We start from the raw sequence: 26,762 nt of genomic DNA, 5'->3' as shown, positions 1-26,762 counted from the left end.
TCTTAATAATGTTCTTTGATGCAAAACACTTTTAATTTTGAGAAGTTCAATTTATCTATTTTTTCTCTTGGTACTTTTTAATATAACTTTGTGTTATATTTAAGAGTCCACTGCTAAGTAGAAAATCATGATTTACCCTCTATGTTTTCAAGGATCTTATGGTTTTAGCTGTTGAATTTAGATTGTTGATCCCTTTTGAGTTAGTCTTTGCATATGGAATAAGGTAGGAAGCCAACTTCATTTTTTTGCATGTGTATATCTACCTGCTCTAGCACCTTTTTGTGAAGAGACAAATTATTTCCACCGTTGAATGGTCTTGGGACCGTGTTGAAATCATTTGTTTATATATGTGATTTGTTATTGGGCTCTCTGTTCCATTCAATTGGTTTATATGTTTGTCTTAATGCCAGTACTACACTGTTTTGATTACTGTAGATATTTTGCAATCAGGAAGAGGGGTCCTCCACCTTTGTCGTTTTTCAGTATAGTTTTGACAGTTTAGAACCCTTTGAAATTCCATATGAATTTTAAAATCAAATTTTGTATTTTTGTAAAAAACTTCATTAGGATTTTGATAGAGATTGTAATGAATCTATAGATAAATTGGGGTAGTATATAAGACTTAATTTTAACAATAAGTATATAAGTATACAATAAGTATATAAGATTTAACTTTAACAATTAAATCTTCCAATCTTTGAACACAAATCTTTCCAATCTTTCTGTTTTCATTTTTTTAAGATATTTAATTTCTTTTAGCAATGTGTTGCCATTTAAGTCTACAAGTCTTTTATTCCTTTGGTTAGATTTATTCCTAAGTGCTTAATTCTTTGAAATGTTATTGTAAATTCCATTGCTTTCTCAATTTCTTTTTTGGATTGTTTATTTCAGGTATGAGGAAACAGAACTGTGCGTGTTGATCTTGTATCTTGCAATTTTATTAAATATAGCTGGTTTATGGTGTATATATAACCATTTAAATATGCTGTTCAATTCAGTTTGCTAGTATTTTTTGAGGATTTTGACACTTATATTCATTAAGGATATTTGTCTGTAGTTTTCTCTTTTTGAGTTGTCTTTCTCTGACTTTGATATCAGGGTAATGCTTGCTTTATAGGATATGTTAGGAAGTGTTTATTCTATTTTTTTTCCTGAAAACTTGAGAAGGATGAGTATTCATTTCCTCCTTAAATATTTGGTACGTTTCATCAGTGAAAGCTTAGGTCATAGAAACTCCTTTGATGGAAGATTTTCAATGATTCTTCTACCTTCTGAAACCTGTTATTGGAACCCTATAGTGAGTTATTCATGCTAGTCATTGTACTTTTCAGCTCCAAAATTTATATTTTTAATAGAATATTTATCTATTTATCTCTCTATTGATATCCTCTATTTGTACATATATTGTTCTCCTAGGTCTTTAGCACTTTGTCCATATTTTTTAGCTCTTTGAGCATAGTTGGTTTAAAGTTATTGTCTAGTAAGTCCAAGGTTTGTGCTTACTCAGAGGGAAGTTTGTGTTAATTTCTTCTGTGAATAGGCCATACTTTCTTATTTCTTTGTATGCTTTGTAGTATTTTGTTCAATGCTGGACATTTTGGATATTATAATATGGTAACCATGAAAAAATTAATTCCTCACCCTCCTTAAGATTTTCTTTTTGAGGCTTGCTGTAGGCTGGAATTGTTTGTTTCCTTAAGTGCTAAGTGGATGGGGAAGGAGAAAGAGAAGGAGGAGGAGGAGGGGAGGAGTAGGAGGAGGAGAAGAAGAGGAAGAAGGAGAAGAAGAAGGAGAAGAAGAAGAAGAAGAAGAAGAAAGAAGAAGAAGAAGAAGAAGAAGAAGAAGAAGAAGAAGAAGAAGGGAAAAATGGAAATAATGGAAGAAAAAAATTAAATGAATTGAAACTCTTCCAGTCTTTGCAGATGACTCTGTGCATGATCTTTTTATATTTCTGTGGGAGGATAAGCTTCTGGAGATGCCTTTTCTGCCAATTTTGCTGACATCAACCCTCAAAAAATTTTAAGGTATTTCTAAGAAATAGTATGGGGTGTGAGATAAAAATTAAGTAGCAAATTAGAAAAAGTATGGAGTGTGAGATAAAAATGAAGTAGCAAATTATAGCCCACTTTTTCACTCAACTGTGTGAATAATGTGCTATTTAGTAGGATGGGGGTTAGTATAGCAAATGTAAGGTGAAATCATAAATTTGGTTTCAGATATAATAAATTTTAGTTGGTTATTAGATCTCCAAATGGAAAACTTAATAGTGTGGAGGAAGATTTGGTTCAGGGACTGCTTAGAATTAGAGCGATCTTAGAAGTCATTATTAAATGGATTTTTTAAAAGCCATTATGTTCACTTAGAACTAGTGTAGTTAGATGAAAGAATGGATCTCAGGAGAGAATTTAGGACATTACAACATGTAGAAGTTGGAAATTGAAGGATAATTCAGCCAAAGAAAATAGGAAGAAACAAAAAGTGAGGTAGAAAGAAAAATGGAAATGTATGGTGTCCAGAAGCCTAAAGCAGTAACTATTTAAAAGGAGAAGAGATCAGTTGCTTTAAATGCTGCTGAGATATCAACCATAATAATTGATCATTTTGTGTACTAATATAGAAATCACTGATGTCCTAAAGTTTTAGAGAGGTAATCTCAATTTGCTTAGATTCAAGAGAAACTGAGACTAAAAATAAAGTCAATAAATAGACATAAGTCTTCAAAGAAATTTTGCAGAAAATGAGAAGAGACAATGAGTGATAACTACAGGGGTGTATGAGGTAAAGGATTTTATTTTGAAGAGGGGATATGTAATATTATGTTGGCATGCTAATGGAAATAATGAAACAGAGAAAGAACATGTGATTCAAGAAAAAGTAAATTATCTTAATTTAAAATATTTAAACAACACCAATCATGCAACCATTTTTCTTTCATAATCTCTGTTATGTATGTATATTATTTTTATTTTTTCTTTAAACAAGTATGATCCTGTTATATATTTTAACTGCATATAACATATACTTATATATATTATATAGTATTTCTTTATAAATTCATAAAATCCTCATAATTAGATTAATGGCTACATAATAATCTGTTAATATACCCCATATTTATTTAATGATTCTTCCCTTTAATATTGAAGTTGTTTCTACTTTTTCCTTTACAAACACTCTTATAACAAATATTCTTGTTTACACCTGTTTGTGAACATGTGTGAGTAGTACCTAGAATACATAGGTAAATTGCTGGATCAAAGAAGAGAAACAATTAAAATTGCAATTTCCCTAATTGATATTTAATGGCATTCAGTAAAATATTGCCACTTTTTTTTATAGCAAGAGATGTTAATTATCAAATTCATCTGGAAGAAAAAGTATAAAAAATAGACCAAAAAATCTCAATTAGAAGAGCTAAGAGGGGTCTATGCCAACTCATGATGACAGTATGGTATCAGTTCATAAAGAGAAAGACCAATGGAACAGACTATAAAATGCAGAAATACCCAAGTATATATGAAAATTTAGTATAACATTCAAAGAAAATCTTGAATCTATGGGGAAAAGTGGACTTTTAAAGAATTGATGTTGGAAAATTAAGTAGCTAGACAAATGTAGAAAATATCAAATTAGATTTGTTACACATGCTGTTTATGAGGAAAACTTCCAAATGATCAGACATTTAGGTTTAAAAATATGGAATTATACAAGAATTGGGGTTACATAAACAGTCCTAGATTAAAAATCTAGAAGAAATAAAGAAAACAATTGGTAAATGTGACCAAATGCTTGGTAAAAGCACCATAAGCAAAATAAAAATGATCAATGTCCAATTAGGAAGATATGTACAATTTATGTCAAAAACAAAAGTTTAATATTCCCAATTATAGAGTATACATTCAGAACCATTGCACACAACCCTATAGCAAAATAAATAAGATACACAAATAGACCGTTTACATATAACCTCCTCCTCTTTCTCCTCTTCTCATTCCTCTTCCCCATTATTAGGCTTCAGGCATACGAAGATGCATCTCCTCAAACTTAATTAAATTAAATGAAAACAATTTTCTCAACTCTCATATTGGCAAAAATCTCATTTTTGATAGCACGTTGCTTTGATGAAATATGGGAAAATGTAAGATGGAAAGAAAGAAAAAATAATTATACAGCCCTACTGAGAAAATTGGGAGTAGTTAGTGAAGTTACATGTGACTTTTTCTTTTATTCAAAATTCCATGTCTAGAAGTGTATCCCAAAATACATTACCAAAAATTTGGAGATAAAGTGACTGCACATAAGTTCTGATAACTATAACTTTTATAGTATTTGTTTTTTTTTTTAATTTTTTTTCCAACATTTATTTATTTTTGGGACAGAGAGAGACAGAGCATGGACGGGGGAGGGTCAGAGAGAGAGGGAGACACAGAATCGGAAACAGGCTCCAGGCTCCGAGCCATCAGCCCAGAGCCATCAGCCCAGAGCCTGACGCGGGGCTCGAACTCACGGACCGCGAGATCGTGACCTGGCTGAAGTCGGACGCTTAATTGACTGCGCCACCCAGGCGCCCCGATACAGTATTTGTAACAAAAACAAAAACAAAACTGGAAGCAACTCAAATATCCATTTATAGACTTGGGGATGATGGCACATTAGCCAATGAAGTAAATTGCAGCTACAGAAAGGAATGAAGAATATTTCTATGTAATGAGATGAAGGTATCTTCAGCCAATATATGTTTTTGAATGTTTATTTATTTATTTTGAGAGGGAGAGAATGGAGAAAGAGCAGAGAGAGAGAGAGAGAGAGAGAGAGGGAAAGAGACAATCAAGCAGGCTCCGTGCTGTGAGCACAGAGCCCAATGCAAGGCTTGATCTCATGAACCATGAGATCATGACCTGAACCAAATCAAGAAGTGGTCACTTAACCAACTGAACCACTCAGGTGCACCCAAGCAATATAATTAAGAAGCAAGCAAGATGGGAGAAAGTATATACAGCGATGTATATATGCAATCTAAGAATGGGGAGAAATACAAATATATGTGTGTTTGGTTACTCTAGAAAGATAGATGGCTAACCTAAAAAACAAAACAAAAAAAGATGTTCCCTGTGTGAGAGAAAAGGAGCAAAATGGAGGGGACAGGGCACAATCTAGACTTCTCTAAATATGCCTTAATTTCTAGATTTGATTTTGTTGCTATGGAGATGTTTATTTATAAAACAAATATAAATTTATAAAAAGCTTTAAAATATAAAGCAATATAAAACAAATGAGCCTGTCATGTTTCAAGTTGGTAGTATATTATACAAAGGAAAATTATTTCAATTGAGTCTGAAACAGTTTAGTGACCAATTATCCCTTTTAAGATATGCCCTAAGAACAAAGTAAAACTAACAAAACATTTAAATTGCACGAATCCTCATATTATGAGTAATAACATTGGAAATGTTATTGTGATACATATATATAAATATCTAAGTACATACACATATGAAAAATTATGTCAATGCAATTAAGACAATAATTCTAGCATAAGAAAAAGGGTTTTGAAACAGTGAAAAAAGTTCTGTTAAAAAAACTTTAGTCTTACATGTAAACTGGAAATATCAGATACAGAAATTCAGAATATATAATCTCTTCTAACATATTACATATTTTCAATCCAGATTTGAATAACAACCCAGCAATGAGCAACTCAGGTGCCCAGATTGTGGTCTATAAATGTCATTTCTCACTATAAAAAACAGAAAAATGGAAAAATAGTTGATACCATATCTGGCAGGGGACAAATATAAGACAAGTTTCAATAATTTGTTGTAGTGACAAACACTATTTATAAGACTACTCGGAATGTGGCAAAGAGAACTAAAGTCAAGCCGATGAGGTTATCATGAGTCAAGGATTGGACAGTTTAACCATCAATAAGAATGATAACTAAACACATACATCAGGTATGTTAAAACTAATATGCTTATAATGATACTTAAATAGTAAACTATTTTTTGTTAGCTTTAAAGAATGCTATAGAAAAAAAATTACTACTTTGAAAACTGGTAAATAGAGAAAGGAAGTGCTTATTATCCCGAACTCCAAATCAGACACCCAAATATATTAAGCAAATATTAACACATCTAGAGGGAGAAATAGACAACAACACAATAATAGTAGGGGATTTCAACACCCCACTTTCAACAATGTATAGATCATCCAGACAGAAAATTTATCAGAAACATTGGACTTGAACTATACTTTAGACCAAATGGACCTAACAGACCTATACAGAATATTCCATCTAATAGCAGCAGAATACACATTCTTTTCAAGTGCACATGGGACTTCTCCAGGATAGATTATATGTTAGGTCACAAAATAAGTCTTCAAAAATTTAAAAAGATTGAAATCATACTAAGTATCTTTTCTGAGCACAATGGTATGTGAAAGTAGAAATCAATAACAGGAGGAAAACTGAAAAATTCACAAATATGTGGAAATGAGACAATACACTACTCAACAATCAATGAGTCAAATAAGAAATCAAAAGGGAAATCAAATAATATCATGAAATAAATGAAAATGGAAACACAATATGTCAAAACTTACAAGATGCAGTGTAAGCAGTTCTAAGAAGGAAGTTTATAGTGATAAATGCTTACATTAAGAAAGAAGAAAGATTGCAAATAAACAACATAACTTTACATTTCAAGGAACTATAAAAAGAACAAACTTAGCCCAAAGTTAGCAGAAGGAGAAAATAACAAATATTCTTTATTTTCTTAGTGAACTGTACATCAGAGGAAGCAAATAGTGAATTACAGGAAATTTTCTCCATAAAGACACTCCAGCTAATACATGAAGAAGAAATGAGAGCATTTAAATAGCACTGTTTCATAATCATTAAAGAAGTTAATGGGTCCAGGCAATAATTATCAATAGTTACTAAAGCCCCCCCAAAGAGAAGTTATATTGCAAATATAATATGTAAGCACTTATAAAATAGTCTTGTCAAAAACTGAACCTGAAGCTGATCAAACCTCCAGCTCTAATTGGAAGATTAAAAGAAACATAGGCAGAAGATATATTAAGTGACACCACAAGAATACCCTTAACATTCTATACTGGAATTCAAATAAAAAATAGTAATAAAAAAACAGAATACCTTCAACATGAGGGTCAGCAGGCTATGCTACAGGACTAACCATCCGGTTTGTTCAACTAATAAACTGTAGGTATAAGAAAAAAGAAAAGAGAATGTATAGATCAAAAGGGAATTAAGAGAAATATAAACCAAATATGTAGACAGTATTTCATTCCCAATTATGATAAACAACAACTATAAAAATAACATGAGACATTTGGGAAAATTTGAACACTTACTGAATACTTGATGATATTAAGGAGTCATTTCTACATATTTTAGATATCACAATAAAATTATGGCTATATACTTTTTAATCTTTAAAAATTTTTGTACTTTTAAACACTTTGTTTTGAAATGGTTTTAGACTCACAAGAAGTTTCAATAATAGTACAGTGAATTCCTGAGTACACTTCATCCACCTTTTCCCAATGGTTAACATTTTGTAGAATCATGGAGCATTATCAAAACTAGAAATTAACCCTGATACAATACTACTAATAAAACAAGAGGCCTTATTCATATTTCACAGCTTTTATTATTTTTTCACCGAAGTTTTTTCTTAAATGTTCAATAGGCCCCAAGACAGGACTGTTTTCGAGCAATAAGTGGTAACAGATGTTATGGCAGGTAATCCAGATGTTTAAATAGAAATGGAATTAAGAATCACCATTGCCTCAGGCATGAGAAACAGGTTACTTTCTGCCAGATTTCTTAATTCCACCTTGGCCAGGGCCCTTCGCCATAGCTTTTGCTTTTAGCTCCTCAAGTTCCTTCTGCTCCCTTTTCTGTTTTTGCTCAAATGCCCTAGTTTCCTCATTCATGTTCTTGGTCTCCTTCTTAGGATGCTTCAGGGACTTCTTGCCACCTTTTTGACCAAACATGGTGCCTACTCCCCTTCTTCAGATCCTGCCACCAGAAGTGGAGCCATATTTCACAACATTTATATACTCTCCATGTTCAATGTACCTTTCCATCTTTATCACACATAATGATTTATATAACTACCACAGAAATTTGAATGTAGAACTCTTCCACCACCAGGAATATATTTTCTGATATTACTCCTACAAAGTCACACTCTTCTTCCAACCCTAACCTCTAGCATTGATCTGTTACCCATATAATCTTTTCTTTTTGAGAATACTAAATAAATAGGTTAATATGGTATGTAATACTTTCAGATTGACATCTTCAACACATGCCTTCAGATTCATCCAAGTTGATGTATGTAACAATAGTCTGCTCCTTTTTTTTTTTGAGTAGTATTCCACTGTATGAATATATCACAGTTTGTTTATCCATTTGCCTTTTGACAGATATTTGATTATTTCCAGTTGTTGGCTTTTACAAATAAATTTATATGAATATTTATGTACAGGTTTTTTCAAAAAATATATTTATTTATTTTTGAGAGAGAGGGAGAGCACAACGGTGCATCTAGTCCAGAAAGAGAGAGGGAGATACAAAATCTGAAGCAGGCTCCAGGCTCCACACTGTCAGCACAGAGCCAGATGCAGGGCTCGAACCCCCTAACCATGAGATCATAACCTGAGTGGAAGTCGGGTGTTTAACCAACTGAGTCACCTAGGCGCCCCGTACAGGTTTTTGAGTAAACATAAGTTTTCATTTTTCCAGGAATAACACCCCAAAATACACCAAAAATTACTGGATCACATGCAAATGCACATTTAACTTTATAAGACACTGCAAACTGTTTCTCAGAGTGGCTATGCCAGTAATGTCTGAGAGATCCAGTTTCTCTGCATCTTCACTGTCACTTAATTTTTTATTTTTCATTTTAGCAATTCTAATTGATGTGTTCTGGTATTTAATTTTAGATTTAATATGCATTTCTTTGATTGCTAATGATATTTGACTTTTTTTTTATGCTTGAGGCTGCCTAGACTACTTAGGAGGGTGCATCATTTTGATCACTTAAATGTTAGTTAATGAATTTGCAGTTTCAAGAATATTCCATGTTCATGAAATCCTTCCTTATCTTAATGTCACAGAAAATACCTCATATATTTTCTGCCAAACGGTTTACAGTTCTGTTTTTTTTATATTTACTTTTTATATCTAGTTATTAGAAACCTATGGTAGGTTAAGAAAAGAAATGACTGGTTTGACTTACATTTTGAATAAATGTTGGCTCATGTGATAAAAAAAACTGCCAGGAGAGGCAGTGTAGGTATTCAAGGATGGAAGAAAGAGCAATTAGGAGGTGAATGCATTGCTGTAGGTGAGATAAATACCAATATTTCACGATTAGAATTAATGTTTTTTTTAAATAATTTTATTTTTGAGACAGAGAGAGACAGAGCATGAGCAGGGAAGGGGCAGAGAGAGGGAGACACAGAATGTGAAGCAGGCTCCAGGCTCTGAGCTGTCAGCACAGAGCCCGATGCGGGGACCGAACTCATGAACTGCGAGATCATGACCTGAGCTGAAGTCGGACGCTCAACCGACTGAGCCACCCAGGCGCCCCTAGAATTAATATTTTTAATCAGAGGTAAATGTTACATTTTATCACAAGTCCTTTCAGCATCCACAAAAGTTATATTATTTTTCCATTTTGATCTATACATAACAATGAATGACATGGATCTGTTTTTAATATTGAGCCTTCCTTGCATACCTGGAATATAGCTACTTAGCCAAAGAAAAGTATCTCTCACTATGTGACTAGATTCTGGTTTTGACTCCTAAATTGATTCCACAAAATTTCACTTTTTTCATTGCTTTATTATATTATAATATAATCATATATGATGATATAATGATATAATGATAATGATATCATGATATAATATATCATGATATCATGATATCATGATATAATATAATAATATAATATAATTATAATATAATGACAGTGACATATGGTTAATTTTGTGAATTATAATTCAATACAATCATTATGTATATTGATGTCCAAATTGCCCCAGGTTTGCCTTTTTGATATTTCTCATTTTTTTTTTGAGCACGTCCTTATTTTATGGCACAGCTAGGTATGCCTAGTCCACTTTTTATTTTCCCCGCCCTAGACCTAGTATCAGCAATTTATCCAAGGAGGTCTAATTCCATTAGGTGGAGCATGAAGAATAGTATTTGGAAAAAAAAGAACTGGTAATATTTATACTCATTACTATTGGGGTGTTCCTGTTCCCATTGCTTTCTCTGGACAGAGCCAGAGAATACACATGCACGTTCACACACGCACATGCACACGCGCGCGTGCACACACACACACACACACACACACACACACTTACATCTACATTTTCTCTATATCTATCCATATATACTGAGAACCATGATTTCACACTAATATTCTTATTCCTATCTAATTTGATAGGGTTTCAGTTCTCTCACTTCCCATATCTGTCATTCTTTTCCCTAAGAATGGGAAACCTGGGGAAGGGTTACTTTTAATATATTTGTTATTTGAGCAACTGCCTACATGAAGCCAATATCCCATTGCCACTTCAGGGTGGATGCCCTCCTCTCCCCTTATGGATTCTGACACTTCAATGAGACTGACATAATTCCCCCTGTGTGTGCTCTCTTCATCCTAGTCTGGTCCACCAACTCCCACTAGGCCATCATCACATGTGGAGGCACTACAAACCCTGCTAGTGATCTAACATCCTCTACTAGGTTGTGACATCAGGTATATGCTTTCTTCATTTCAATCAGGTTGAATTCTCCCAGGCTGTCCTCCCAGATCATCCTCCAGGTCATCATCACCACCCTGCTTGAGCTCTAAACCTCATGTCAATCTTGTCCTTCGCAGGGGCATTCTCCTTACTTCACTTGACACCCACTCACATTATCCTTCATACTTGCTTGGACACTCTTCTCACTCTAATAAGCTCTTAAAGCCCACATCAGATAGAAATTCATTGTGGGAGTCCCCCTCACTCTTCCTGGGCTTGGATTTCCCACACTGAGCACCATCCTGTATGATTCTCATCCTCATTACACTTGGGCTCCAAAATCCCATGACAGACTGCATTCCATAGAGTGGATGATTTCTTTATCCTGTTCAGATTTGGACATCCTTCTTAGGGATGATACACTGGCACAACTGCATTGATGTGCATCCACTGACAATATTCTCACATTCACCTGAGTCTGGCTGCCCATGCTTGGTCATCCAACTGTATGAATGCCCTGCTAACCCCATTAAGGCACCAACATTTCCACCAATGATTAGTCCTTCCAATCAGGTGTCTGTATCACTCTTCTTAGATATCAACACCTAACTCTAAGAGACAATGATTGTATTGTATGTCTACTCACCATTAACCACTTTTAGTGTTTTTCATTCATTTTTAGATCCAAATATTCATCTGGTATCATTTTTCTTCTATCTGAAGAGCTTCTTTTGACAATTAGTGTAAATTACATTGGCTGGAATACATGCAAAAACTCTACTTCTTTATACCTCTATCCCTTTCAGAGAGGGACGGGAGTACAATAAATAAATACACCATGAAATTTCTTGCCATTGGAATGTGGCTTTTTCTTAAGAATTTACTTGTTCTCTATAAACCTTTGACTGCTGTGCAAATTCCTGAAAATGTAAACAAGTTTCTAATTGGTTTTGATGCTTCTATAGGGAAACTAAGACTTGGATCTTCATAGTCCACCATTTTTACTTTTGTACTTAAATGATAAATTTAGTTTATTTTATTTAGAGTAGTGACTAGTCTAGTATGTAGGCTTGTTTCAAATGTCTTATTGTGTGCTTCCTACTTGACATTGTTTTATTTCTTCATGTTACTTACTGTGTTCCCCTCCTTTTTGTCTTTCCACTAATTTGGAAATTATACCTTCTAGTTCTGTTATTTTCTCAATTGCACTTGAATGTGTGATGTGTTTATTTACTTAACAGTGTCTAATGTGAGATGCAATCTTTATTTTATTTTTTTAGAGGTACAATCTTTAAAATAATCCTGAAAAGGCAAGAAGTTATAACTTTTTCTTATCCCCTTATAATTTCTTCCTGATCTATAATATCAATGCTACTAATTCAGATGTCTTGTTTTTATAAACCATTTATTAATATTACTTTGTATAATCTATGCTATAGATTTACCTAAGTGTTTTCCAGGTTAACCAACTTGATGCTCACATTGCTTCTATTGCAATTTATTTCTTTCTAAAATATATCCAATAAAATATTTCTGGAAAAAAGTGAGTAAAATTTAATCCCTACCTATCTGAAAATATCTTTATTTTTCTTCACTTAGAATGACAATTTAGCTAAACATATGATTCTTAGTTTACCTCTATATTTCCTTTTTACAATATTATTGTTTGACTTCTTTCATTCATTACTGAAATATTTGTTGTTGATTTTATATTTTTTTAAGTAAAAAAAGGACAAACATGAACAAGACACACAAAAGCAGTGCTCTCACACTGCTTCCATTGTATGTGGTAGATAAACATTAAACGAAGAAATAAAATATAACACGTTAGGTCTCAAATTGTTTTGCTCTCTAAAAAGTGTTTATTGTCATGACACTAAAAGTAATTAGAGACATCTAAATAAACAAAATATTTGGTGTCTTTTCCTTCTAGAATTCTGTTTATATTTTTAGCTTTATAATTGATCTTTATAATTGACATCCATTATTACTTCAAGTAATGCATTATCTCATTTTCTTTTTTTGGAACAACAATCTAGTATCTGCTGGACCTCTTTTTTTCTACTAAGATTTCCTGATATCATTTCTATATCCTTTATTTTAGTCTCTAAGTTGCTATTTAACTCACCCCTATATTCCAGTTTGCTGATTTCCTTTTTAGCTATATCAGTTCATTTGTTTAATTGCATTTTAATATATATTATTTTTAAAATTTAAGTCACCATATTCTTGATATTATTTATTACCATAGTTTTAGCTATATTTCTTTGTCTCTCCATATCACTTTTGTGGTGTCTGGTCTTTTAGTTACCGTTTGTAAATATTTTTATGTGTTTCTATCATAGTTGGATATTTTAAAAAAATTATTCTATTACGCAGGATCAAGTTGTGGTTTTAATCACTTTTTATTCTGTGCAGTGTCAAAAATCTTTCAATCATGGCAAAATATATATTCTCCTTTTTTTAATGTTTATTTTTGACATGCAGTTTCCCAGAATAATGAAGACTCTAAACTGTCTTGAGAATCAGGGTAGTGGTTAAGCTTCTCAGGGAAAACATTTTCTTTGCTCACCCAGAATTCAGACTCAGACATCCCTTTGACATCTCTCTGAGCTATCAGTTCACCCTTTCACAGAGGGCATAACACTTTGAAGGTAATAGATTTATACAGCAGTATTCATTCTAACTCCTTGCCTCACCTGGGCCCAAGGATTTATCTCCTGTCTCTGAGTAGAAATAAAAACCAACTACGTAGGTAACCAAGACCAAAAATCCTTATCCACACCCAGGAAACTCTGGCATGTATCTCTTCACGATCTGATTCTCAGTTTCTTCTTCATTGTGGGTTTGTGTTTTTTTTCTTTATTTTCGGTTTTCTCTATTTTACAGATATACATATTAAACAAAATCTTTATTTCCTCTCACATATCCATCTTTAACTACATATAGTCTACTTTAATTTGTATATCTGTGTATTGATTGACTGATGATTTAATAAATAAGTGCCCACGGATGTACCAGTTCAGAATCTGAACAATCTTATGCATGTCTCCTGAAGCACACGTGCTTATAAGTGTCATGGGATTTGTACTTAGGAGAGTGACTGCTGGGTTGAAGGGAACGGGAATGTTCGATTCTGTGTAGAGCCAAGCCATTTTCAAAAGTATTGTTAATTATTATCAATAAGATTGTGTTTATCCTGGTTATATTTTATCTTAGGTATTATCTGAATTTAAAATTTTTGATAATCAAAATGTACATAAAATGGCATGTCTTTGTTGTCTTCATTTGTATTTTCCTTATTACAAATAAGTCTGAACATATTTTATATATGTAATGTGTGGATACAGATACAAATACAATTCTATAGATATGTCTATGTTTGTACATATAGATATATGTGTATATATATGCGTGTATATCTACTTTTAGCCCCATGTCTCCTGCTTCCATCAAATGCATTTTCATTGCCTTCTTTTCATTTTTCCACTTGTATTTTTCCTTACCCTGATGACTTATAGGCATTTCTTATACGTTATTGATATTGAGTCTTTGTAAGATTTTGTGTGTTGCAAATAACTTTTCATGGTCTATAATTTGACTTTTCACTTTCCTTAAGTTGTCTTGTGATGTATGAAAGCTTTGATCTTTAATAGTTAAATTTATCAAACTTTTATATAGCATAAAGTCTTAGAAGTGTTTGAAATTAACATACTTCTGTTGAGATGTTTGAAAAGATGATGTTTCAGATTTCTTACCAAAAGTTTCTTGGTTTCTTTCATGGCCTCTGGGAGGAAACATACACAGTAGCAGTACTCGTTTAATTCCACTGTTGAAACAGTTTATTTTTTGTTCCAAAGTGAGTTAATGATGAAGCATTTGCCTGTGTGGGCTTGACAGAGCAATCTGTCTCTGTGGGAGGCTTCCTTGGGACTATCAAGAATTGTGTGCGAACCCCTGAAGATGCCTCCTTTTTTACAAGCCCTATAGTTAACCTAAATGCCGGACCTAGATCCCTGGATCAGTTCCAATTTGGATAATATGCAATTCTTACTAAAATTCCTTCTGCAGTTTGAATGCAATACAGAATGTTTCTTCATTTCTCTTCATAAAGCCTCCTTCAATGTGATCACACATCTATTAAACTATATTTTAATCTCTAGGGTAGATGCTTTTCATGTTGCCCATTATTTCTCATGACAGAGTCAAAATAAAAGTTTGTTGTATCAAAAATAAATGTGTGGTTTGAACACATTCTTATCTTGTTTAGCCAATATGGATTTACTATCACAAAGCCTTCAGATAATGTTGCAGATATGATAACTGATTTTGAAAAAAAAGATTAGATGCTGTTAAAAGCTTCAATTTCAAAGGATCAGGTGTGGATCAGCACAATTTGTATACTGTATAAACTGGGTCTAAGATTCAGGTTCATACAGATCTCTAGAGATTTGACTATTGTAGGATAAGACAGAGAACATGCAAATACTGCTTTCTAAACTGGTTACCTACATCAGAGTAGATCATCCATAGAGCTGAAATTCACTATTAAAATGCATAAACAGCTACTTTGTAAAGCACAATCCCACTAAGGTTGTGTACAGAAAATCAAAATTATGTTTTGAAAATGTTATGGGACTAATTTAACAATTGAATTAGATGGACTGCATGACCAATTCTACTGAGAACACAGAATACTATCATTTTGACAGTAAAAAATGGATATAAAGAAATTATTTTATATATTTATTCACGCATAGCATATATTTTGAATTTATCAATAATTTTTAATTAGACATGTATTCTACTCATCTACTGCATTTTTAAGCAAATGCATAATGTGGATTCATCTATACTTCACTCACTGTATAATCTTGCTTAGACACAAAAAGAGAAATCTCCTTAGCTGTTATATACTTTAAGAATCAACCCATTAGAAAATTAGAACCTCTGAAAGAAATGAGACAAAGTTGGTAAAATTGAGAACTTTCTTATATAATTGGGTAATGTTCAAAATGACTTTCTAAGTAAAATTAATAATAATAGTCTATAATAGGAAGTTTTTATTTTTTATGGTACAAGTAGGGCAAGTTTAAACAGTATAAAACATCTTGCTTACTTCCCTGGCACTATGTAAAGCTTAAATAAAACACGGGAACATAATTTTTAATCAAGTACCCTTATATTTGGAAAAAAAAAACTGTTACCAATCTTATTTCTGATGAACATATCAAAGTGATTGTTGTATGCCCCATCTTTTCAGAAAGCATATGTTAAACAGGGCAGGCAAAGATAAACTTTAAAAGGATTCACTTGTCCTAACAGCCCATCTGTTTCCTACTCCCCGCAGAGCACATCTCTTTTCTGGGGTCCCTTTCAGGTGTGCTCTTACCTTATGTAACACTCTCTTTATTGTAAGTTCATGCTGTGACCCTGTCAGAATTGCTACAGCAGGGGTGACCTCAGTAATGACCATCCACAGCCTGCCAAGCTAACTTGGTCAGTGTTAGCTGATTAAACTTTTAACAACATCCCCTGTGCGATAAAGGGCAAAATGACAACTTTGCCCATCGTCAAGGTGTCTGTATAATAAACTAATTAGTAAACCACACAGTCTGTGGAGCTTTTAATGAGTGCTATCGGCTGGCCTCTGTAATAAAAACCCAGTCTGCCCCCTTTTGGGATTCAATTAAGGCACAGACTGTCATATGCTTGGTCTAGCTGATCAATGAATCCATTCCGACCTTTGTCGGAGCTGTTTGCAAGGTCAGTGGCAGTAGTGAAGAAAGCCAGCTTGGTAAAGGAGACATACCCAACAGCGGCCGACAGCCTCCAAGTCCAGTTGTTAATATCCTTGTGGTCATTTGACATCAGCAGAAGTTTCTCTCATTCAAAGGTTAGCTGAAAGAGAAGACAGCAATGAAAAAAAATATATTGGTTTTTTTTTTTCACAGAAAGGTCCCTCTGTTATTAAAAAATGATCATTAGTCTGTTAACATCTACTTTTACCTTGCGGTATCTCCTTTTTCTTCACCCAGTGGAATATACTATCCAATTTTTGTTCTTCCAAATATGCCTATTGATTTAATTCTTTTCCAGATGCGAAAACAAATGTAACCTTTATAAAATGTAGTCCTGTTTTTTATGTTTCAAGATGTTGAAGTTTTAGAGAAGGAATTCAATTAGATGAGACATTATTGCTTATTGAAAGTCCTTGATGTCAGAAAAGTTTTTTTATAATAAAATTATTGTAATATTCCATACTTTCAGGTATTGCAAGACTCTTCAAGTCTACATCTCAAATGTGGCTTTTTCTTCCTTAGCAAGTTGAGAATCTTTGCATTTACATCTACTAGAAAATAATTATTCAAAAATTAAAAGTAGCTAATTTTTCTAATACTTAAATGATGGTTTGATGAGAACAATAATATATCTGTCCATTTTAAATGTAGTAAGTTACAGAGAAACAAAACATGTATAAACTACTGTTTCGGTACACAAAACACTGTTTTCTGTAAATATTGCAGATTGTGGCATTTCCAGATCTAATATTTATGGCTTTTAGAATAATCCGGAAGACCTATGAGAGTTAAGTATCTATAACTTTATTGAGACCCAAGATCGATAGGCTTTGCGGCCAGCCTGTGAGATGGAAAACCAGTGAGGTAGAAAGTGACCATAGAGGACAATTCAGCAGCCATACCCACAATGACACAGTTTTTGCATATGCAGTGTTTGAGAGGCCCTGTAGGATGTCAGTATTTATACCTTAATATAAGGCCAAAAGTATGTTTTAAGTGCTACTTGTGATTTGGGATATTCATATATTTTTAAAAAATCATTGTTCTACAGCTTATTATTTTCCACAAAATAGACATCCATGTTCAAATTAGGTTGAAATTCTATTAAAACTGAAAAAAATTTAAATTCAACAGTTTTTACTAGAATTTAAATAAACCCTTAAAAATAAATAAATAAATTCAACAATTTTTAATAAATGCATATTTGCAAAATAAATTAGTGCAATTAAAATGGAACAATCTGTACCTTTGAGCAATATTGGTACAATCTCTAAGTATTAAGAATGAACATACCATGAGATCCAAAATTCTAACTCTTACAGTCTATGCTAAGGAAATAATCATATGGCTGTAGAACATGCAATCACTAAAATATTCACCACAGAATTTATTTTAATAGGAAACAATTGTCTAAAAGCTAAATGCTCAACTATAGGGGACTATGTATAAAGAAACTGAATATCCACTTAGCAAAATACTATGTATCCCTTGGAAATGATGATGTAGAGCCTATATTTATAGCCATAGAAAATATTCATAATATCAGTAAAGAGACCAGTGGAAAAACAATATGATTCAGTTTTTGTAATATCTATTTCATAATATATATATGTTTATGAATATATTCATGCATATATACATATATGGATGTGTATGTGAATACGCATGCATAGGTATGTAGACTTACTTATTCATAAGGTAAATATGTATACACAGATGCATCAATATATACATATATACATGTTCTAGATTTATGAAAGTACTTTCAGTTTTTATATTTTCAATATTTTCTGATTTTCTTCTAATGATCTGTCTCTCTACAATATTTAATCAAAAAAAGAAAGTATTTCCTTATTTAAAATGTGCTCAATAAAATTAGAAGATATGCAATTAAAAATCTGGGATGTATTTTAAGAAGTTTGAAAAAAAAATTCAAATAAATAGATTTTCCACCTCATTTTCCGTACTTTTTACTGGGTGATATTTTCACATAAAAAGTATGTAGAGGTATATTTTAACCTAAAGTTTAGCTTGAGGGTCAATATATATTTAGATCATAGAATCAAGGAATCTATGATCAAGAAATCATAGAAAATTAACCTTCATAACGGAAGTGTACTGTATAGGTAACTGCCCCTATTCCATCTGTTTGGAAGCTGAGTGTAGAGAGCAATCCTATTTCTTTGGGGGTAATACTCTCAAGTGCATTTAGAATCCAAGTGAAAGTCCTGTGGGTTTGTGAGGTTTGGGTTGAGGGAGGATTACGAAGGAGGAAAGTATGATTGACATAATCTTGGTATTTGAATTCTATACAATTGACCCATAAACAACCTGGGTTTGAGCCGTGTAGGTCCACTTACAGGTAGATTCTTTTTTCAATACACACAGCACAGTAGTGTAAATATATTTTCTCTTTCTTATGATTTTCTTTAATTTTTAATATTTTATTTCAAAGAGAGAGAGAGAGAGAGAGCAAGGGAGGAGAAGAGAGGGAGAGAGAGAGGAAGCAAGCTCCATGCTTAAATACAGAGCCCAAGGTGGGGCTTGATCCCATGACCTTGGGATCCTGACCTGAGCCAAAATCAAGATCAGACACTAAATTGAATTGAGCCACCCAGGAGCCCCTCCTTATGATTTTCTTATTAATAGTTTTTCTCTAGCTTACTATATTGTAAGAATACAATATATAATATATATATAACATACAAAATATGTATTAATCAATTATTTACATTGTGGGTAAGTCTCCCAGTCAATAGCAGTTAAGTTCTGGGAAGAGTCAAAAGCTATACTTGGATTTTCAACTGCACAGGGAGTCAATGCCCCGACCCTGTGTTGTACAAAGGTCAATTATATTTCTAATTTCTCTCTCATCAAGACCAACCCTATCTTTGTAAACACACCTCTACTCCCCAACACATTTGTACAAACATACCTACATATACAGAGTGAACATTAACCAGGCAAATTTGTTTTTGTTGCTGTTTTGCTTGTGTGTGTGTGTGTGTGTGTGTGTGCACGCGCGCGCGTGTGCACATGTGTGCTCTAACTCAGAATATAGGCATAGATCTAAACAGACATATTTAAATTCTCCTCAGAGCTCAAACTTAAAAATGTTATCAATACAACTCTAAAATAGTAGAAGGTATGTCCTGTGTCCTTTCATAACTCATGTTTTATTGGTAAAGAATCTGAGTTTTTAGAAAATGAAGATGCTGATCATCTGGTTTGACCAGCCCATTCATATAACAAACATACATCAAGTTTTCTCATCAGAATTAATTTGTAAATGATTGTTTTAAGAAGTGTAGACATTCAGGGGCACCTGGGTGGCTCAGTCAGTTAAGTGTCTGACTCTTGGTTTTGGCTCAGGTCATGATCTCACAGTTCATGAGTTCGGGTCCCACACTGGGCTCTGTGCTGGCAGTGCAGAGCCTGCTTGTGATTCTCTCTCGGATTTCCCTCTCTCTCTTCCCTTCTGTACTCTCTCTCTGTCTCTTAGAATAAATTTAAAAAAAAACTAAAAAAAAGTGTAGATATTCAGTTAGGTCAAGAAAATTAATATTGGGAGATGAGAGAAGGCAAAGGTAGTTGTATCTATAAGGAAAAAAAATACTTCTCATGCTGCCTAAACTAAATATACCACATAACTTAGCATCAAATTGTGAGTTCATAGTTTATTTCCAAGTACCCAAATTCCTGACTTATTTTGCTAGTCTTGCAAAATTATGTTTTGGAATCCATGACCTTAAGTTACATTTTATTTATTTATTTATTTATTTATTTATTTATTTATTTATTTAATGTTTATTTATTTTTGAGACAGAGAGAGACAGAGCATGAACGGGGGAGGGGCAGAGAGAGAGGGAGACACAGAATCAGAAACAGGCTCCAGGCTCTGAGCCATCAGCCCAGAGCCTGACGCGGGGCTCGAACTCACGGACCGCGAGATCGTGACCTGAGCTGAGGTCGGAGGCTTAACCGACTGAGCCACCCAGGCGCCCCCTTAAGTTACATTTTAACATAAAGGAAACACAATTTTTTAAATTAATGCAGGGATGCTTAATGTTTTGTATACACTAAAAACATTTTACAAAGAAATGTAATATACAAAGAAATACACTATAAAAATTAAATAATATAAAATGTTCAATTAAAGCCAAAGAAGGCAGACAATGAGAGAGAAAGAGAATGAAGGAACAAACACAATGATTACAAAGCAATCAAAAACATGTTAAATATGTATTCAGACATGACAATAATCATTATTAATGTGAATGGCCTAAATACACAAGGGAAAATAAAGATATTGTTGGATTAGATTAAAAATACCCAATATGTTAGGCTCAAAAAACCCACTTTAAATATAAAGACCCAGATAAGTTAAAAGTAAAAGGATAAAGAGAGATATACCATGTTAACATTAATCAAAAGAAAGCCAAGTTAGCTATGTTAATTTCAGACTTCAGAACAAACAAGATTCTTGGGGATAAGGAGACTCATTACCTAATGATGAAGGGGTCAATTTTTACAAGAAAACATAAAAATACTAAATGCATATGCATCTAAACAAGAGAGCATCAAAATTATGATGCAAAACTGATAAAAATGAGAGGAGAAATAATCAAATCTATCACTGTTGGGAACTCCAACACCTATCTGTTGGTAATTGATAAATCAGACAGGCAGAAATCAGTAGGCTATGGATAGCCTTAACAACTCTATCAGTCAACTTGATCCAATTAACATTTATAGGGGTGCCTGGGTGGCTCAGTCTGTTAAGTGTCTGAATTTGGCTCAGGTCATGATCTCACCATTTGTGAGTCTGAGCTCTGAGTCGGGACCCGTGCTGACAGCTCAGAGCCTGGAACTTGCTTCATATTCTGTGCCTCCCTCTCTCTCTACCCATCATCCTCCACTTGCACTCTCTCAAAAATAAGTAAACATTAAAAAAAATTTTAAAGAAACGTTTATAGAATACTACATTTAACAATAGCAAAATACTCAATCTTCTCAGGATAACATAAAATATTAACCAAGATAAATCCTGTTCTAGGACATAAAATACACTTTTACAAATATATATAAGGATATTCTTGGACCACAATGAAATTAAAATACACATCAATTAGCTGAAAAAAAGTCATGATTAATTCCCAAGTATTTGGAAATTAGCAACACACTTCTAAATAACCCATGTAGTCTCAAGAGGACTTAAAAAAAATCATGTTGAACGAACTAATTTAAAATGAAAATAACATTTATCAAAATATTATGGATGCAGCAAAAGCTCCTTGAAATATATATTAGAGAAACAAAAGAATCTATTAAAATTAATAAACTCCTGGAAAAGATAAGAAATTATATGGCAAGGTTAGTACATAATACAAGGGCAATATATTAAAGTCAATTGTTTTCATATATTCCAGCCATGGATAATTGGGATTTAAAATAAAAAAATAACATTTGTAGTAATATATAGTATATATATATATATATATATATATATATATATATATATATAGTATAGTCTGTGGGACTGGGGATGTTGAGTCCCACAGAACAATTACTTAGATGTAAATCTAACAAATTATAAACAGGAGTTCTATGCTGAAACTAAAAAAACAAAAAACCCCAAGACAATAACAACAGCAAACACTCATAAAAGAAATCCAAGAAGGGGGTGCCTGGGTGGCTTCAGTCAGCTGAAGCGTCTGACTTCAGCTCAGGTCAGTGAATTTGAGCCCCATGTTGGGGCTCGAGCCTGGAGCCTGCTTTAGGCTCTGTGTCTCCCTCTCTTTCTGCCTCTCCCCAGTCACACTCTGTCTCTCTCACAAAAATAAATAAACATTACAAAAATTGAAAAAAAAAAAGAAAGAAATCCAAGAAGATCTAAATAAATGGAAAGGTATTCCATTTTTGCACACTGGTAGTATCAGTATTATTAAGGTGTCAATTCCTCCCACATTTATATATAAATTCAGTACAATCCCAATTTATATACCCAATAAACTGTAGTATCAAAACACTAGTTTTAAAATTTATATGGAAAAGCAAAGAATTTAGAATAGCCAACAATATATTGTAGATGAAGAGCCAAATTGGAGGGCTCACATGATCAGTTTTTAAACTTTACTATAAAGCTACATAAACAAGAGATTGTTTGCAATTACAGAATAAACACATAGATCAATGGAACACAATACAGAGCCTAGATAAATGAATACAAATACCATGAACTAATTTTTCATAAGGTTGCTAAGGCAATTCAGTGGAGATGATCTAGTCTTTTCAAAAATGGTGCTGGAACAATTAGATGTCAATATACAACAACAACAAACAACTCTAAACCTAGGCACAAACCTTATATTTTATACAAATTTATCACAAAATATAGAAATATAAAATGCAAAATTATAACCTTTTAGAAGACATAGGAAAACATTAAGGTGGCTTTCATGTTGAGCTTTAGATACAATACCAAAAGCCCAATTAATGAATTAAAAATAAATAGATAAGTTAGATTTTAAAAATAAAATATCTCTCAGAGACACCTGCATGGCTCAGTCAGTTAAGCGCCAGACTTGATTTCCAGTCAGGTCATGATCTCACAGTTTCTGAGATAGATCTTCATGTCAGGCTCTGTGCTAACAGAGTGGAGCCTGCTTGGGATTCTCTTTCCCCCTCTCTCTCTGCCCCTTCCCCACTTGTGTTCTCTCTCTATCAAAATAAATAAATAAACTATAAAATAATTTTTAAAAAATGTCTCTTAAAATGTGAAGAATGATGTTAAAACAATGAAAAAAAAAACTACCAACTGGGAGAAAATCTTTGCTAAACACACATCTTTTAAAGAATTGGAATACAAATATGCAAAGAAGTCTCAAAACTCAACAATAAAAAACAACAATTAAAAAATGGGCAAAAGGTCTGAACAGACACCTCACCAAAAAAGATATAAAGATAGCAAATAAGACTGTGACAAGATGCTCAACATTATTTGTCATTAAGGAAAAATGTAAATTAATACAAAATGAACTATTATAACACACCTATTACAATGGCTAAAATCCCAAACACTGACAAGATCAAGTATTTAATGAGATGTGGAATAATAGCAACTTTTATTTCTGGTGGGAATTTCATAGCAGGTAGAATGAAAAATGATACAGCTACTTTAGCAGACTACTTGGTAGTTTCTTGCAAAACTAAACCATCTCATCATATGATTCAGTGTTCATTGAGCACTTCGCTCAAATGACTTGAAAACTTACTTCCATCCAAAACCTGTATGTGAATGTTTATAGAGACTTTGTTCATAATGGACCCAAAATGGAAACAACCAAGATGTCTTAATAAATAAATGGATAAGTCAGTAAATGCGTAAACTGTGGTGCATTCATACAATGACATACTATTTAGAAAAAAAAAAAAAAAAAAAGAAAAATCAAGAAATGAACTATCAAGATAAACAAAAGCAAGAATGAAATTCTAGCAGAGACAAAATATAGATATGGGAAATAGATGGGTGGTTGTCAGGAATTTGGGAAGAGGAAAGGACTGAATAGGCAAAGCACAGGAAATTCAGGGTGTTGAACGTATTCTATACGTGATTATAATGGTATAGATACAGCACAATGTATTTATCAAAACACACAGAACTTTTTACAGCACGAACAGTGAACCTTAATGTATGCAAATTAAAAAAATCATTTAGGAGTCAGGGTTGTCAGGACAGAATGTGGACTGTGATAAAATATCTAAAAAGCAGAAGAAATAATTTCTATGAAAGTATTCAGATAAAAGGATGCTGACCTAAGCAACTTTGGAAATGAGTGGCCTGTAGAACTAAAGGCAAAATAAACTGGATAGAGCACTTTAGTTGATAAAGTTATTTCTCATGGAGGGTACAGATTAACAATTCTGGAAGCATTATCCACATACACTAGAATCAAAGAATTAAATTAATGAATGGTGTACAGTTAAGCACAGTCTCATTGTTATAGTGGCAGGTTTCAGAAAGCAGGGGGAGAAGATTGGAATGATCAAAGTGTACTAGAGTTGAAGACATAGTATCAACTAATTTATTTTAATATTTTCATGAAGATACATAGAGAAATAGGTATAGATAAATGTACACACATATGTACACATAGATTGAATTTTTCTGTCAGCTGAGAAGGCATAAAACAATGATACCCTAGTAACAATGTGCATACCTAGTACCCAGATCTTGGTTTCCAATACTGTCCTCCAATAAGAGTACCAAGGGCTTCTTGGAGAAATGGCTGATTTTATCATGGGAGCAGGGAATACATAAAATGAGCCTGGAGCATCTTATAGTGCCAGAAGGTAAACATATGCTAACAAACAAAACAAAACAAAACAAGCAAAAAATAATGTGAGGTGTGTCAAAGGGACATGAGACTCAACCAAAGAACCTCCAATCACCAAAGATGGAACTACATAGACAGCATAATAAAATGGTTTGGAATTATAACCCAAAATACAAAATACATGGATATTCAATATCTATGAATCTTATACTATTATGAATGAATGAATGAATGAATGAATGAAAATAGACAAATATACCATTGAAAAGAATTCCAAGTCATTTATGTAGATACACCATACTCAGGAGGTAGAGCATAATTTCCTACTTCTTCAGTGTGGGATCCACGTTATGACTTCCTTTCTAAGATTACAGTATGGAAGGGGGGGTGTGTAAGATCACAGTGGGGAAAATTGACAAATATGACCTTAGCAAACTGATTAATGGTAGCGTCAACAGTGGTTAGTTGTGTTGATATCATGTACCCTTGAAAATATTGTGATGAAAATCAGATGCTACCTCTGCATTTTGTTTTTTGGTTTGTTTTTTTTTGTTTTTGTTTTTGTTTTTGTTTTTTTACCATGTACACATACGCAAGTTGCTGAATATGTTGATAATGATAACATTGCTGGTTCAAGATATCAAGCATTGGCCATAAGTATTATCAGAAAACCAGTTTAGTTTTACATATTTTTCTTTTTTATAAAAAGACTCCTTTGTGGTCTTTCCCTTAAAATCCATAACTCTAGTTTAGTCATGAGAAAAGTATCAGAAAATGTCCAGTTGAGGGACATCCTGCAATATAGTTTACCAATAATCCTCAAACCCACCATAGTCATGTAAGTCTAAGAAACTATCACACCAGGAGATACCTAAGGAGACATAACAACTGAATGTCATGTAGTATTCCAGATGATATCCTAAGGGTATCTTATTATGGATTTTAATACTAATGTTATCAATATTGGCTCATTAATTGTGACAAATATTCCACACTGATGTAAAATGTGAATAACAGAGGAAATGGGTATAAATATATAGAAACTATCTAGAAATTTTCACACCTTTTCTGTAAATCTGAAACTTCCCTAAAATAAAAAAAAATAAAAGTCTAAAAGACCAATTGTGACTAGAAAGTTAGGACATGAAGTCAGAGAAGTAGAAAGAGGCCATATCATAAAATATCTTGAAGGCCATAGCATACTGGTGATATTGTATACTTTGTTGGAAGCATTGGTGATGTTATGATTTGACTGGCATCTACATGGCATACAGATTATAGAATAAAAAGAGTCAACAGAGAGTGAACTATCTGAAAGCTAATAATACGGTCCAGGTACTGTTGGCTAGAAAAGTCAAGCCAATGAAGTTGATGGTTATTTAAATATGGGATACGAAAGAAAGGGCTCATGGATCAGGCTAGGAACTTCTGTTCTGACCAGTGTGGTGAATAGTGGTGACGTTTTCTGCTATAGGGATATTGAAGAAAAAGCCTCTTTAGAGTTCAAATTTGCCAGTTAAATATCATAACAATCTTGTCACACAACATGACACCATTTTTTTTAACATGCTGGGAAAAGATGGAATAGAGATATTATAAAAATTACCAAAACTTACACATCTAAATCACCAGAGCTGAGATATCCCATTTGAATCCAGAGTATCTCTGAGCAGTATACTCTCCTCCACAGAGTGGATATATTTCCCTGTCCCTGCAATTTTTGAGGTAGTAGTCCTGTGTCTACTGACCAAAGAGCCTTTCTTTTTTTTTTTTTTTAATTTTTTTTTCAACGTTTATTTATTTTTGAGACAGAGAGAGACAGACC

At 33.1% G+C, this 26,762-nt stretch overlaps 1 long non-coding RNA gene across 1 annotated transcript in view; it reads right to left on the bottom strand.

The window, feature by feature from the left end:
• Positions 1-6,382: 6,382 nt before the first annotated feature.
• Positions 6,383-26,762, bottom strand: part of LOC123386828 — a 38,472-nt gene continuing 18,092 nt past the window's right edge. Inside the window, exons 2-3 of the long non-coding RNA XR_006601270.1 lie at positions 16,613-16,701; positions 6,383-7,223 (exon numbers count right to left, since the gene is read on the bottom strand). This is a non-coding gene — a long non-coding RNA (uncharacterized LOC123386828). The remainder of the gene's footprint in view (positions 7,224-16,612; positions 16,702-26,762) is intronic.

This window comes from Felis catus, chromosome B4, assembly GCF_018350175.1.
Source record: "Felis catus isolate Fca126 chromosome B4, F.catus_Fca126_mat1.0, whole genome shotgun sequence".
In the NCBI taxonomy this organism is placed as follows: Eukaryota; Metazoa; Chordata; class Mammalia; order Carnivora; family Felidae; genus Felis; species Felis catus.
This window is presented reverse-complemented; position numbering and strand designations above follow the sequence as displayed.